Below are 14595 nucleotides of genomic sequence, written 5' to 3' on the forward strand. Positions count from 1 at the left end.
AGAAAACTTCATAGATAGGTACAAAATAATCTGGATGCCAAAGATGGGCAGGATTTCAGCATGTAAAATATGATGTACGTACAATAAAGGGTTAAGTCAACAGGCCTGGGTTACTCAAACCCCCGCATTACAAAGAAAAGACTGAGCCTTGGCCAGCTCCTAGGAGAAAACCTCAAGGCCCTAAATGTGCTGCTTGATAAGATTGTCTCTGTATCCCTGGGGGCTTGGGCCATGCCAGGCAGTTTATGCTAACAACATGACATACAGTGGGGGCCTTGGGCCATGCTGGGTCAGTTTGACCTCTGGATGGGATGGAGACTAAGTAACCAAGGTCAGCCCCATGGGTGCTCCATGCCTAGGTAACAGACCTACAATAAAAACTCTATACCTTTAGGCTCAGGTACACTTTCCTAGTTGACAATGCTCCCTACCTGTTGTCACACATCAATGCTGGAAGAAATAAGCACTGTTTCTACAACTCTACTGGAGGAGGACAACTGGAAGTTTGTGCCTGGTCTCTCCTGGACTTGACCTACGTACTTTTTATCTTTCCTGATTCCAATATGTATCATTTCATTGTAATAAACTGCAACCATGAACATAACAGCTTTTCTGAGTTCTGTGAGTTCTGTAAGTCAATCATTGAACCTGAGTTGGTCTTGATGACCCCTGACACAGAGTGCCAAATAACCAGGACCTTAAAGAATAGGCAAGATTTCAGCATTTCAGATACGAAGCAAAAGGAGACACAAGTTAATTCAAAAAAAGCTCTAAATATTTCCATGTCAATACAGTCTCAAGACTGGAAATGATTTTTAAGCACCTGAGACATATAGATCCGCAAGTGCTATTGGCAATAAACAAATCAATTCCTAACAGAAACAGATATATCCCACAATTTTTTAATCATTTAAGAATCATACCAGCCTGACCAAGAGTGAGACCCCATCTCTACTAAAAATAGAAAGAAATTATATGGACAGCTAAAAATATATATAGAAAAAATTAGCCGGGCATGGTGGCGCATGCCTGTAGTCCCAGCTACTGGGGAGGCTGAGACAGGAGGATCCCTTGAGCTCAGGAGTTTGAGGTTGCTGTGAGCTAGGCTGACGCCACGGCACTCACTCTAGCCTGGGCAACAGAGTGAGACTCTGTCTCAAAAAAAAAAAAAAAAAAAGAATCATCCTTTCTCTAACAGTTGCAACAAGAAAAAAGGGAAAAAAATCATCCTATAATATTTTCATCCATGCTTTATAGACCTCAGACATTAATTCTTCATACTATTTAACATAAATTATATTTTTCTATAAGTCTAATTTTAAAGTTTATGATTTTCTCTATTACACATAGGGTTAAACACTTTTTTAAAATCACCAGAATAATTACTCTCAAACATTGATAGATTTGTATCTAGCAATTTCCAAAAAACTGATGTGCAATAAAGATTTTTATAATCTGTATTAAGATACTTTTTTCTCAAATTATGTCTATATTGCAACATAATATGAACAAATTGAGCAATACTTCCCATAAGTAACTAAATTATGTCCTTGAATATAACATTTATAATCCTTGCTTTAGTTGATACTAGTAACTTATTAACAGAAATTTGATCAGGTATGCTAAAAGAAAAGTTTAGCACAGTGTTTTAATTTTAGTGAGCTCAACAATGTTTGGTGAATGAATATACACACACACACACACACACACACATATAACGGAGGAAAAGAAAGGAAAATTAGAAATATACTCTGGAAAGAAAGAATGTGAACAAAAATAATAAAATATGTAATGGAAAAATGTATCTTGATAATTATACTAAAGGTTATATGACAACTATTAATAAATAAGTTGAAGAATCATTTTTCTTAATTATTGTACTCTATAATAATAAATATAAAAATGGTTTTTAAATATCCTAATTATGGACAAATATAGATTCACATCCTAAAATTCATATGGAATCTCAAGAGACGTCAAATAGCTTCACTCGACCTAATGGCTTCAATAGTGAATTCTACAAAGCTAAAATAATGAATGCGTAGAAGAAAGTATTGGTGGCTGTTTGTAATCTTTGATTTAAAAAGACTTTCTGAGTCTGACATCAAAGACAGATCATGAAGGGATTAGTTGGATAACTAGCTACAAAAAAGTTACAAATTTCTGCATTTGGGAACACTATTAAAAATGTGTTAATTTATAAGCCAAATATTATATGTAAATATATGATACACAAGTTATGAATATCCTTAATATAGGTAAAAAGTTTCTACAAATCAGTAGAAAGATATGCATATTCATTAATAAGAAGGATAATCAACACAATCAATTCAGAACAGAAGAAATTTTTTAAATCTAATAAACGCGGAAAAGTTCAGCTGCACTGGTTATCAATTAAATTAAATTACCAATATTTCTACCCACTTCAATTTATTAGATTGGCTAAGATACCTTGATAAAACCCATGTTTATTCCAGTGTGTAGAAACAGTCTTTCACCAATTTCTGGTAGTAGTTACCCTGGGTAATAATTTTCCAATACATCAAAATCATTTTTATAGACTTGTACTTCCAGTGGAAATGATTATTATTAAAGTTTCGCGCATATCGCATATGTCCCATCCTCTATTTGGATCTTCCTTGGATAAACAATTGGCCTTCCCTTTAATTTGAGTATGAGTTGTTCTACTACATAGTATTTGGAGAATCAGTCATACAAGTGATAATTGGCAAGAATGAGGGGTTGGAGAGTACTGTGACTAAAGAGCAGGGCTGCCTACTAATATCCTTTTTTCATAAAGGGAAGACAATAACAAAGAGGATAGAAAGCAAAATTGTGCAAAGAAGTTCATGGCAGTCAGTGGCTCCCGGAATCTAAGGATCTTGGGCCAACGATCTTGGAAAGCAGCACCCTACTTTATGTTGTTTTCTGCTTCTGAACCCTCACTGTTCTAGAAATCCTGACTTAGTCACCTGGCAGTAGCAATGATATCAGTGATACTTATAAGTGTATTCCCTCTATTATCTGTTTCATTTACTGCCTTCCAGAACTAAAATCAATCTAGGTTGTTATGGTGGCGTTAACAAATTATTCCAAAATTTAGTGGCTTAAAACAATTCATTTGCTCATAGATCTGCAATGGGAGCAGGGTGTGGTAAAGCTCATCTCTGCTTTACTGAGTATCAGCGGGGACTACCTGAAGGATGGGGGTTGGGAACATCTGAAAGTTTGCTCATTCATTTGTCTGATGGTTAAGGCTGGCCGTGAACGGAGACCTTAACTTGAGACGTTGGCCAGAATGCCATGTGCATGGCCCGGCTTCCTTACAATATGGTGAGAGTCAGATTCCTTTAAATCAGAGGCCTTTCACTGAATGTAAAATGGTGATCTATTGCATAGCATGGTGACTATACTTAATGTGTATGTATAATGTATTATATATTTCAAAATAGCTAAAAGAGAGGATTTTATATGTTCTTATCGCAAAGAAAGGCTAAATATTAGAGGTGATGGATTGTTAATTAGCTTGATTTGATCATTCCACAATGCATACAGGTATCAAAACATCACATACCCCATAAATATATACAATTATGGCCGGGCACGGTGGCTCACGCCTGTAATCCTAGCACTCTGGGAGGCCGAGGTGGGCGGATCGTTTGAGCTCAAGAGTTTGAGGTTGCTGTGAGCTAGGCTGATGCCACGGCACTCACTCTAGCCTGGGCAACAGAGTGAGACTCTGTCTCAAAAAAAAAAAAATAAAATAATATATATATATATATATATACACACACAATTATTATTGGTCAATTAAAAATAAAGTAAAACTTAAACAAAAAGAAGCAGAAACCCCTGTAAATGATAAAACTAAAGGCTATGGTTAATTTATTATAACTAACAACAGCAGAATGAAGGAGAATGAAACCCTTTACTAAGCTATAACACAATCAATTTTATAAAGATTTAGTCACTGATTATGCTGGCAGAAAGATTATATTATGGAAATTAAGAAAATTTACAAACCTCTAGGCCTTTAATTATCCTATAAACTATATTATGGCTGTTCCTGATTGACAAGAGTATGTAAACCCAGAAATAAAACCTTTCTGGAGATATGGTGTCAGTCTCTGTACATGAACACAATAATGTTTATTTTAATATGAAAGATACACAGAAATATATTCATATTAACATTTTATTTACACATAAATATCCTAGGAAGGCTGAAATTCTTCATGTACTGTTCCTTTAAGTCTGGTAAACAAAGGCGCTGTCACAATAGTTTTGTACTAATTAAAATGTAGAGAACGCCAAGTAGGCATAATTGTTCTTATATTCTTTCTGTTATAAAGATAAAGGAGAAGGAAATCTTTGTGTTCCCTGGTGGAAACTGAAAGAAATTCGAAACATAAAGGTCATCACAATTTCATCATTATGAATTTGCAGCCTGACTGGGAAAAGGCAAAATCAAGAACACGTGGCAGAGAAGACAAGAAGGTAAGTCATAAGTGTCCAAAGACAAGAAATAGTTACATTCAACATTTTTAAATAGGTAACCATGACTTTTAATATTTTTAACCTTAAAAAAATAAGAATACTTTTTTCAAAATGATTTAAGAATATTCAAAAAGCACAGTTAACAGAACAATATATTAATTTAAACAAGTTTCTGTTATCTGAACAAAGAATAATTTTGCTACATAAAAGAAACCAAAAAACCCTAAATTCTAGTTTCAGTCTTTATGTATGCAAACTGTACAACAATTTGCAATATATATATCCATACAAATTTGTCAAAATTTTCAACACATTTCCTCACAGCTTTCAACTCTTTAGTTGTAAGCATTATACACCTATACTACACTATGGCCTCAAATTTCTCTTTTTTAGCTTTATCAAGACACATATCCCTTATAAACATAGTTGAAAATTCCTAGCAAATAAAATCTAGTAAAACATAAAAAGAAAAATACTTCATGACCAAGTGGAGTTTATCCTAGAAATATGTGTGGTTTAACGTGCAAAAATCAATTGATGCAATTAATCGTGTCAAAAGAATAAAGGAGGAAAATCACATAAGCGTTTAATAGATGCAGAAAAAGCATTTAACAAAGTTCAACAGCCATGTATAATAAATCTCTGCAAATTAGAAACAGAAAGGAAATTTTTTAACCTAATAAATGACATCTAAAAAAGACCTAAACCTAACATCATGCATAATTATAAAATATTGAATGCTTTCTTTCTAAGATCAAGAACAAGACAAGCATGTCTACTCTCACCAACCTTGTATAGAGATGCTAACAAGCATAATAGGCATGAATAGTAAATATAAATTGTAAAGATTAGGAAGAAAGAAGTAAAACAGTCTTTCTTCACAGATTATGGGACAGTTTAAGCAGAAAATTCTAACGACCCTAAATGAATTTAGCAATGCCTCAGGATAGAAAGTTAATATACAAAAATAAAGTAAATATACTAGCAGTAAACCATCTGGTAAATGTTTTTTTAATATCATTTACAATAGCATCAAAAATAGTAAATAATTAGGAATGTATTTAACAAAGATATATGAGATATCTACAGTGAAAACTATAAAGACCTAAATAAATGGAACAATATACCATGTTCATGTATCAGAAATAATATTTTTAAGATGTCAATTATGTTCAAATCAATCTAGCAATTCAACACAATTTCAATCATAATCACAGTTTTGCAGAAACTAATGAGCTCTTTCTAAAATGTATATGAAAAAGCAAAGAACCTAGAATATCTAAAGCTGTCTTGAAAAATAAAGTTGGAGTACTTAAACTATCTAAAATTAGATATACTATTAGTGTTATAATCAAGACTGAAATACTGGCATAAAGATAAACCAATAGATTAACAGAATGAACAGAGAACATAGAAATAGATCCACAATTTTATGATCATTTGATTTTCAACAAAGGTCCAAAGCAACCCAATGGGCAAAGAAAAGTCTTTTTATCAAATGATGCTAAAAATATACATCTATATCCCTATAAAAATATTAAGCCTCAGGCTCTACTTCAGAATTAACTTGACATGGATTATATACTTAAAGGTAAAAGATAAAAAGCTTTACCTACAAAGCTTTAGCTATAAAGCTCCTAAAAGAAAAAAACAGGAGAATATCTTTGACACATGGAGATAAGCAAAGATTTCTTAGGCAGAATATAGAAAGAAAATATCATAAAACAAAAGGAATGTTACATTAGACTATTTTAAAATTAAAACTTCTTCTTATCAGATAATACTATAAAGAAAATGAACAGGCATGCCACATATCAGGAAAAATATTTGCAATAATTATTTCTGATGAAGAATTTATATCTAAAATAAATAAGCTTCTAAATTCAATAACTACACATATATAGGTATATGTGTGTGTGTGTGTGTGTGTGTGTGTATGAGGGATGTTACCTAATGATAAACAGGTCAATTCACCAAGAAATCATAGCAATCTTAAGTGTATAAATGCACTACATGATTCTGGATTGAATGCTAAATAAGGGGGAAACAGCTGTAAGGATTAATATCAGTCAATTGTTGAAATTTTAATATAAATTGTGGATTAGAATATCATTTTATCAATGTTAAATTTCTGATTTTTATATCAGCACTGAAGTTTTGTAAAAGAATGTTCTTTTTCTTAGGAAACACATTCTGAAATATTCAGGGGTGGGGTAGACAAGGTGTCCCCAACTTACCTTTAAATAGTTCATTAAAAAATATATACATATACATATACATATTATAATATATATCACATATTAACATATATAGAGAGAATAATAAAGCAAATGGATGAAACAAAAATATAAACAATTGGTGAATCTGAATAAAGTGTATATGAGAGTTTCTTATACTATTGCAACTTTTCTATAAGCTTAAAATTATATCAAATTAAAATGTTACAAAAATCAATAGCCCAGAGTATTCTGGGGAGATGATAGTGTAGGAAACACCAGAAGTCTCTTTACCCATCTAGACCTCAATTACACTGATGGAATCTGTCTGATGTAACTATTTTGTTTTGTTTTGTTTTGTTTTTTTTGTTGTTGTTGTTGTTGAGACAGAGTCTCACTTTGTTGCCCAGGCTAGAGTGAGTGCCATGGCGTCAGCTTAGCTCACAGCAACCTCAGACTCCTCGGCTTAAGCGATCCTACTGCCTCAGCCTCCCAAGTAGCTGGGACTACAGGCATGCGCCACTATGCCCGGCTAATTTTTTTTTTATATAGATTTTTAGTTGTCCATATAATGTCTTTCTATTTTTAGTAGAGACAGGGTCTCGCTCAGGCTGGTCTCGAACTCCTGACCTTGAGCGATCCACCCGCCTCGGCCTCCCAGAGTGCTAGGATTACAGGCGTGAGCCACCGCGCCCGGCCTGATGTAACTATTTTGGAACTCAAAAGTCTATTAAAAGCTTGCAACTTCCACTAGAAGGCTTAGATGGTAAATTGTAGTGAACTTCATTCAATTTCAGCTCATAGCACAGTAGCAGCAACCCATCCCCTCTCCCAGCCCCATAGCAGGCAGCTATACAAGTGTGCCTGGAGCAACTTGTACACTATTTGCAGGAGCAAATGGACAGGGGGAGGGGAAAGAAAACCCTGGGGAAGGGAGAGAATCTGATTTCCAAAGTTACCACATTATTAGATTCAAATATCCATAATTTTCCACAAAAAATAACAAGGCATACAAAAAAATAGGAAAGTATGGAAGGAAGAAAATAAGAAAAAAAAACAAAAAAATAAGGTAATAGAAACTGTTCCTGAAAAAGATCTGATGGCCGATATACTAGACAAAGACTTTAAAATAACTGTCTTAAAGATGCTGAAAGAACTAAAAGAATAAGTAGAGAAAATCAAGAAAATGGTATGTGAACAAAAATATCAATAAAAATATAAAAAATCTAAGAAGAGACAAAAAAGAAATTCTTCAGCTGAAAAGTACAATAACTAAAATGAAAAATTCACTTGAGAAATTAAAGGAAAATCAGAGCCAGCAGAAAAAAGAATCAGTGAATTTGAGAGGACAATGGAAATTACCTAGTTTGACAATCAACAGAGTTAATAGACAATCTACTGAATGAGAGAAAATATTTTCAAGCTATTCATCCAACAAGGGACTAATATTCAAAATATATATGGAATTTAAACAACTCAACAGCAAAAAAAGAAAAAAAAGTAATTCCATTAAAAAGCGGTCAAAGGGTCTGAATCGACATTTCTCAAAAGAATACATACAGATGGCTAACAGGTATATGAAAAAAGTGCTCAATATCACTGATCATTAGGGAAATGCAAATCAAAACCACAATAAGATATTCTCACCCTAGTTAGAATGGTTATTATCAAAAAGACAAAAAATAACAAATGCCAGTAAGGATGCAGAAACAAGGGAACTCTTATGCACTGTTGGTGAGAATGTAAATTTGTACAGCAATTATGGATAACAGTATGGAGGTTCTTCAAAAAAACTAAAAATAGAACTACCACACAATCCAGCAATCCCACTATTGGATATTTATTCAAAGGAAAGGAAATCAGTATACCAAAGGGATATCTACAGCCCCATGTTTATTGCAGCACTAGTCACAATAGCCAAGATATGGAATTAACCTAAATCCCCATAAGGTGAATAAATAAAGAAAATGTGGTATATATACACAACAGAATACTACTCAGCCATACAAAAGAATAAAATTCTGTCATTTGCAGCAACATGGATGAAACTGAAGGTCACTGTGTTAAGTGAAATAAGCCAGTCACAGAAAAACAAATATTGCATGTTCTCATTCATATGTGAGAGCTAAAAAAAAATTTGATCTCGTGGAGGTAGAGAGTAGAATGAAGGTGACCAGAGGCTGGAAAGGGTCAAGGGAGGAGGATGAAGAGAGGGTGGTTAATGGATACAAACATACAGTTAAATAGAAGGAATACATTCTAGTGTTCAGCAGCACAGTGGGGTGACTACACTTAATAATTTATTGTACATTTTAAATAGCTAGAAGAAAAGATTTAAAATGTCCCCAACACAAAGAAATGATAAATGTTTGAGTTTATTTGAGCAAACAGCAATTCATGGATCAAGCAGGACCAAACTGAAAACTGAAAGTGGTATGAGGCTCTATGGGATGGTCCAAAGGGAAGGCTTTTACAGGGTGAATGCAGAAGAAGAGGAAAAAAAAATATTTGGTTAAAGTTTGAGCAGTTACCATATTTGGATTATCCTGGTAAAAAGTCCCTGATTATATAATTAATACTCAGTTGGACAGTTACAATTGGCTAAGCTTAAGTTTCATTTTGTTTATCCAGGAACCCATGGTGTTGGAACCATCTTAGCCTAATGGCCTCCCTTAAGTTTGTTTTTGTTTTTTGTTTTTTGGGTTTTTTTTTTTTTTTTTTTAGACAGAGTCTCTCTCTGTTGCTGGGGCTAGAATGCAGTGGCATCATCATAGCTCACTTCAACCTCGAACCCCTGGGCTCAAGCAATCCTTTTACCTCAGCCTACCAAGTAGCTGGGACTACAGGCATGCACCACCACACCCAGATAATTTTTCTATTTTTTGTAGAGACAGGATCTCACTTTGGCCAGGCTGGTCTCTGACTTCTGGGCACAAGCAACCTCATGCCTCAGCTTCCCAAAGTGCTAGGATTACAGGTGAGAGCCACCACACCTGGCCCTCTTATTTTGACAATGGATAAACACACAAACATGTCATCTATTCAGACAATGAAATATTTGGCCATAAAAAGGAATTCAATACTGATACATGCTATAATGTTGATGAACCTTGAAAACATTGTGCTAAATGAAAGAAGACAGTCACAAAAGACCATATATTATATTATTCTATTTATACGAAATGTCCAAATTAGGTAAATCTGTAGAGATCAAAAGTAGATTAGTTCTTGCTTAGGACTGGGAAGGGTAGTTGGGTAGGAGGCGATAGCTAAAGTATACGTGGTTTTTGAGATGATGAAAGTGTTCTAAAATGTGATGATGCTCGTGCATATCAGTGAATATTCTAAAATCCTTAATTTTTACCCTTTAAAGGGATAAGTGTATGGTATGTGAATTTTATCTTAGTGAAGATATAATTTAAAAATCAGTGGCCCTTTATGTGTGCCCTCTGTCCTATATAAAGCTTCTAGGTAGTCATCTTGATCTTATGTCATGTTCCCTAGAAGTGGTCTTGGATTCAAGTGGGTTGTAATGTACTGAAGGAGTGCTCTTCACAAAAACTTTTAAGGGAGTGAGGACTAACAGTTAGGGAAGTGGAAAGAGGCAAGCAAAGATAAAGTCTAGCTTTGGCCTGATTCATGGAGGCTCTGGGGACTAAACTGACCCTGCAGAATTGTCACCACCTTGAATCAAGAGGGCTGGTCTTATGTGCCCCCACGTAAATCTATATTTGGCTGCAGCTGTCCCCAGCAGTTGGAGTTGTAACCTTTTAGGTAAGCAAGTTCCATTAGCTGAGAGCAGTTATCTATCCCATGTAAGGGACAGCTGTGCATCATTAGCAGCCAAAACACAACAGCTGGGGGATGAGTGCAGTGGTCTAGCAAAGGGTGTCTGAGCGGTGCATCACCCAAATCTACTAGGTACCCCAAAGGAGTACCCATGGAGGCTGGCAAATATTTAGGTAAAATAATTCACTACAGTATCATTTATAATAACAAGAACTATATTTAATTGTCCCAAATTTGGAAGGTGTTACGTTTTGTTCATATAGCAGAATACTATTAGCCATTAAAGACATGTTAGAAGAGCATTTAGAAAAATGGAACTAAATTTCAGAAATATTGTAAGGTGAAAAGACTACAAAAGCATGAGCAGGATAATCTTATTTTCATAAATGTAGCAGTATATATGTCTTACACACATTCTTTCCCTTTTGGAAAGGAAACATAAAAATTTAAAGAATTGTTATTGCCCAGTGGCAGAATTATAGCTATTTTTATTTTCTACATTGTGTTTATCAGCTTATTCTATATTGCTCTTGTATAAAGAAGTAATTTCAAATATTATACACCAATAATTTAATTCTCAAGTTTGAACTGAAATTGTGTGATCATACTCGAATAATGTAAGACTAAAGCGTAAGACTCCAAGAAAGAGTGCGGTTCTTGGAGAGATTACCATCCCAGCGTGTGGTCCTCTACTTTGCCCATTCGATTTTATCATTACACTTAGAGCTGGTCAGATTGGTGGTCACTGATGAACAAGAGGCGAATCTACAGATCAGAATACCCATGTACTAATTTTCAATTCCATCAACCACTTCATTCATTATTCACAGCCCTGTCCATGTTTCCAAGGTCAGGTACCTGAGAAGACATGTGAGTTAACGGAAGACTGTTTGGTAAACACACAGAGCAGGTGGTCTGGAGAAATATTTCATCCTGGCTTCATGCTGAGGCCCAACGAATCACTTTAGACAGCCCAGGGCCTCCCTGTCATGGCTGCAGCCCAGCATTCCTGGGCATGACTGGCATGACAGAGAATGTGTGCCTATCTTGGGAGCAGCTTTCCCCACAATGGTCAGACACCTTGGTGTGACCTGGAACAAAAAGGGGAGTTGATCCAAGTTGCCCATCTTGGAAATTTAAATTAGGCGTTACTAAAATAATGAATCTCTTAATGTGAACAGAGGCTGGAACAAAGCCATGAAATATTGTCAGGGCCATGGTGAGTCATGGAAAGACAACGTTACAAGGCAAAAAAAAAAAAAAAACAGAGAAAGAAGACACCATGAGCTGAGAGACCATGGCAGCCCATGAGGAGGCAAAGAGTCATGTCAAGTCTCTAAAGTAACCTCAGTTCCTGGCTGCTCTCCTTTATCCGTTCACAGATACCCTCACAGTAAATTCTGAGGTGAGCAGAATCTTGAGGGAAGATTCCCTCAAAAGTAGAAGGCACTATTAAGTGCACAAAGGTATGGCTTTGCAAAGGTAAACAGGAACACCAACTCGTGTTTAAAAAAATAATGAAGAATATGTGGAGACAAAACATATAGCAACGGCCTGGAAAACCATACAGTATTTAGAAACCCAGGATAAAATTATCGAAAATCAAAATAACCCCGGGCTGTCTTCCTATGAAAATGAATTATAAGTTTCGGTTTAAAAATAGACCTTTCTTAGGTATGCATCTCTGCAACATTTTGCTTTAAGGCATGAATTTAAAGAGTTTATATTTCACCACCTCGAGGCATGTAGCACAAGCACCTCTTACATTTAAACAGAAACACATGGAATTTATCTGTAAACGTTCTGTACAGAGAGATCAAAGAAAGAAGTTGTTCTACAAAGTCATAATATTGAAGATAAAAGACAACTAAGAAAGAATATGATGGTGCCGTGAAATGTTTCATTTTTCAGTTAAGTATGACATTCTTTAGGGGATCATGTAATTATGATGCCAGGCATTGTCTCTAGGCTGTTGTGAATCTTGTTGCACTCAAGCCTGAACTGCCTTAAACCACGTCAGATAGATGGGGCCTCTATCATTTTAAAAGAGCACTGTTATAACTCCTAGAGATTCACAAACCCAGGTCATAGCAACAAAAATCACAGAACAAGCTCCCTGAAAATTGTCTGAAATCGGTTCAGGTCAATTGAACAAAACAAAGGAACTGGCACTGGTGTAGATAGCTTTTAAAGGCCCTGTGTCCTGCAAACAAATTCAAGGAGGAAGCCAAATTTCACCTTCCAGGCAGATAACTGACTTCAGTCTTCATGGTGCTTGCTTTATAGAGTGGTTGCAGATAAGGGTAACTTATCTGTAACTTATCTGCAGATACTGTACATGGACGAACACTGGAACCACACTAACCGTGAATGTGGAACCCAAGGAGTGGTAAAATGACAGTTTGCAAAACTATCAGTGGACAGAGTATCTTAAATCCAAGCTGCAGTCTTGATGATAGAACATGTCAAATAAATCATATCCATTTCATAAAAGTAAACAAACTATTGGCAAGAAGGCCACTTATGAAGAAAGACATTTTCAAAGACCTGCACACACCAAAGGACTGACACACCAGAGACAGGCCCTGGGTATATGATAGAGTGTTGAGGTTTCCCTTCCCTCAGCCCCTTCATGGGTGAATATGCCCCTCAGAAACAAAAAGGGAGCTAACTGTGGAAGCGAAATGTGTTTGAAAAAAGGGGGGGTGGGACTTTTACATTGTGAGTTTTGATACAAAATTCCACTGAGTCCAGATAGAGATATTCTAAAAATCAAAGTATTTGGTAAATGACAGGAACGTGTTTCACCAATGACAATAATTATCTTATTATGAATAATTAAAACAACCCATATCTGTATTTTGCATCACACTGGAAAACTTAATTTCATATTCAAAATCTCCTTCAAGCCTTCTAAAACTCCTTTGTGTTAAACATCATGATTCCCATTTTACAGGTGAGGAAAGGGAAGCAAGAGACGTCCATTAGCTTGACCAAGACTACACAGCTAGTAAATGGCCCAACTGACATTTAATGTTTTCTCTAATCTCACAAAGACACTTGAAGGGTGTAGATATGATATATATATAATAATTTCATTTAAAAATACCATAGGACAGGCCGGGCGCGGTGGCTCACGCCTGTGATCCTAGCACTCTGGGAGGCCGAGGTGGGCGGATTGTTTGAGCTCAGGAGTTCGAGACCAGCCTGAGCAAGAGCGAGACCCCATCTCTACTAAAAATAGAAAGAAATTATATGGACAGCTAAAAATATATATAGAAAAAATTAGCCAGGCATGGTGGTGCATGCCTGTAGTCCCAGCTACTCGGGAGGCTGAGACAGGAGGATCCCTTGAGCTCAGGAGTTTGAGGTTGCTGTGAGCTAGGCTGACGCCACGGCACTCACTCTAGCCTGGGCAACAGAGTGAGACTCTGTCTCAAAAAAAAAAAAAAAAAAAAAATACCATAGGACAGAATGAAAATCACAAATATAAACACCACAATGTCACAGAAGTACAGAGCTCATCAGTTCTTTGGAGAAAGTGGCCGTATGTGGCCCACACATAACAATTATTATTACTCATTAATGGAAACTAATTATTCTCTGCGGATATTGAATTTACCATAATATTAATAAAGCTTTAGAAAACCCAGAGGGTTGTTTATTGTGTGGAAGCAGTGTGGATTATGCATAACCAGGGAAGCACTGGAAAGTGTACTTACTCTGGTTGGGTGGCCTTTTATTTTAATCATTATCTTTGCTTGGCCAGTAATCACACTTTGATGTTCCATAGCACAGAGAAGCTGACATGGCAAGGAAGCAGATTTGAGTAGGTTTTTCATTGTTTCTCATAAAGACATGATTTGTGGTTTTGATGTTTTCTTTTACACAGTGTTTTCAGATGATCAAATCCTCCCCTCAAGAAAAGAAACACAATCAGCCAAATTGTCAACATTCTTCATCTCTGCCGCCACTTAAGACAGCTTATTTGCATGTGCAATGAAGGCTCTTATTAGCTCTTTTGCTCCAGCACTTTATCTTGAATCTACAATACTTTATTCTGATCTTAAAATAAAAAGACCTATCTCTACCT

This window comes from Eulemur rufifrons, chromosome 2 (genome assembly GCF_041146395.1).
Source record: "Eulemur rufifrons isolate Redbay chromosome 2, OSU_ERuf_1, whole genome shotgun sequence".
Lineage (NCBI taxonomy): Eukaryota > Metazoa > Chordata > Mammalia > Primates > Lemuridae > Eulemur > Eulemur rufifrons.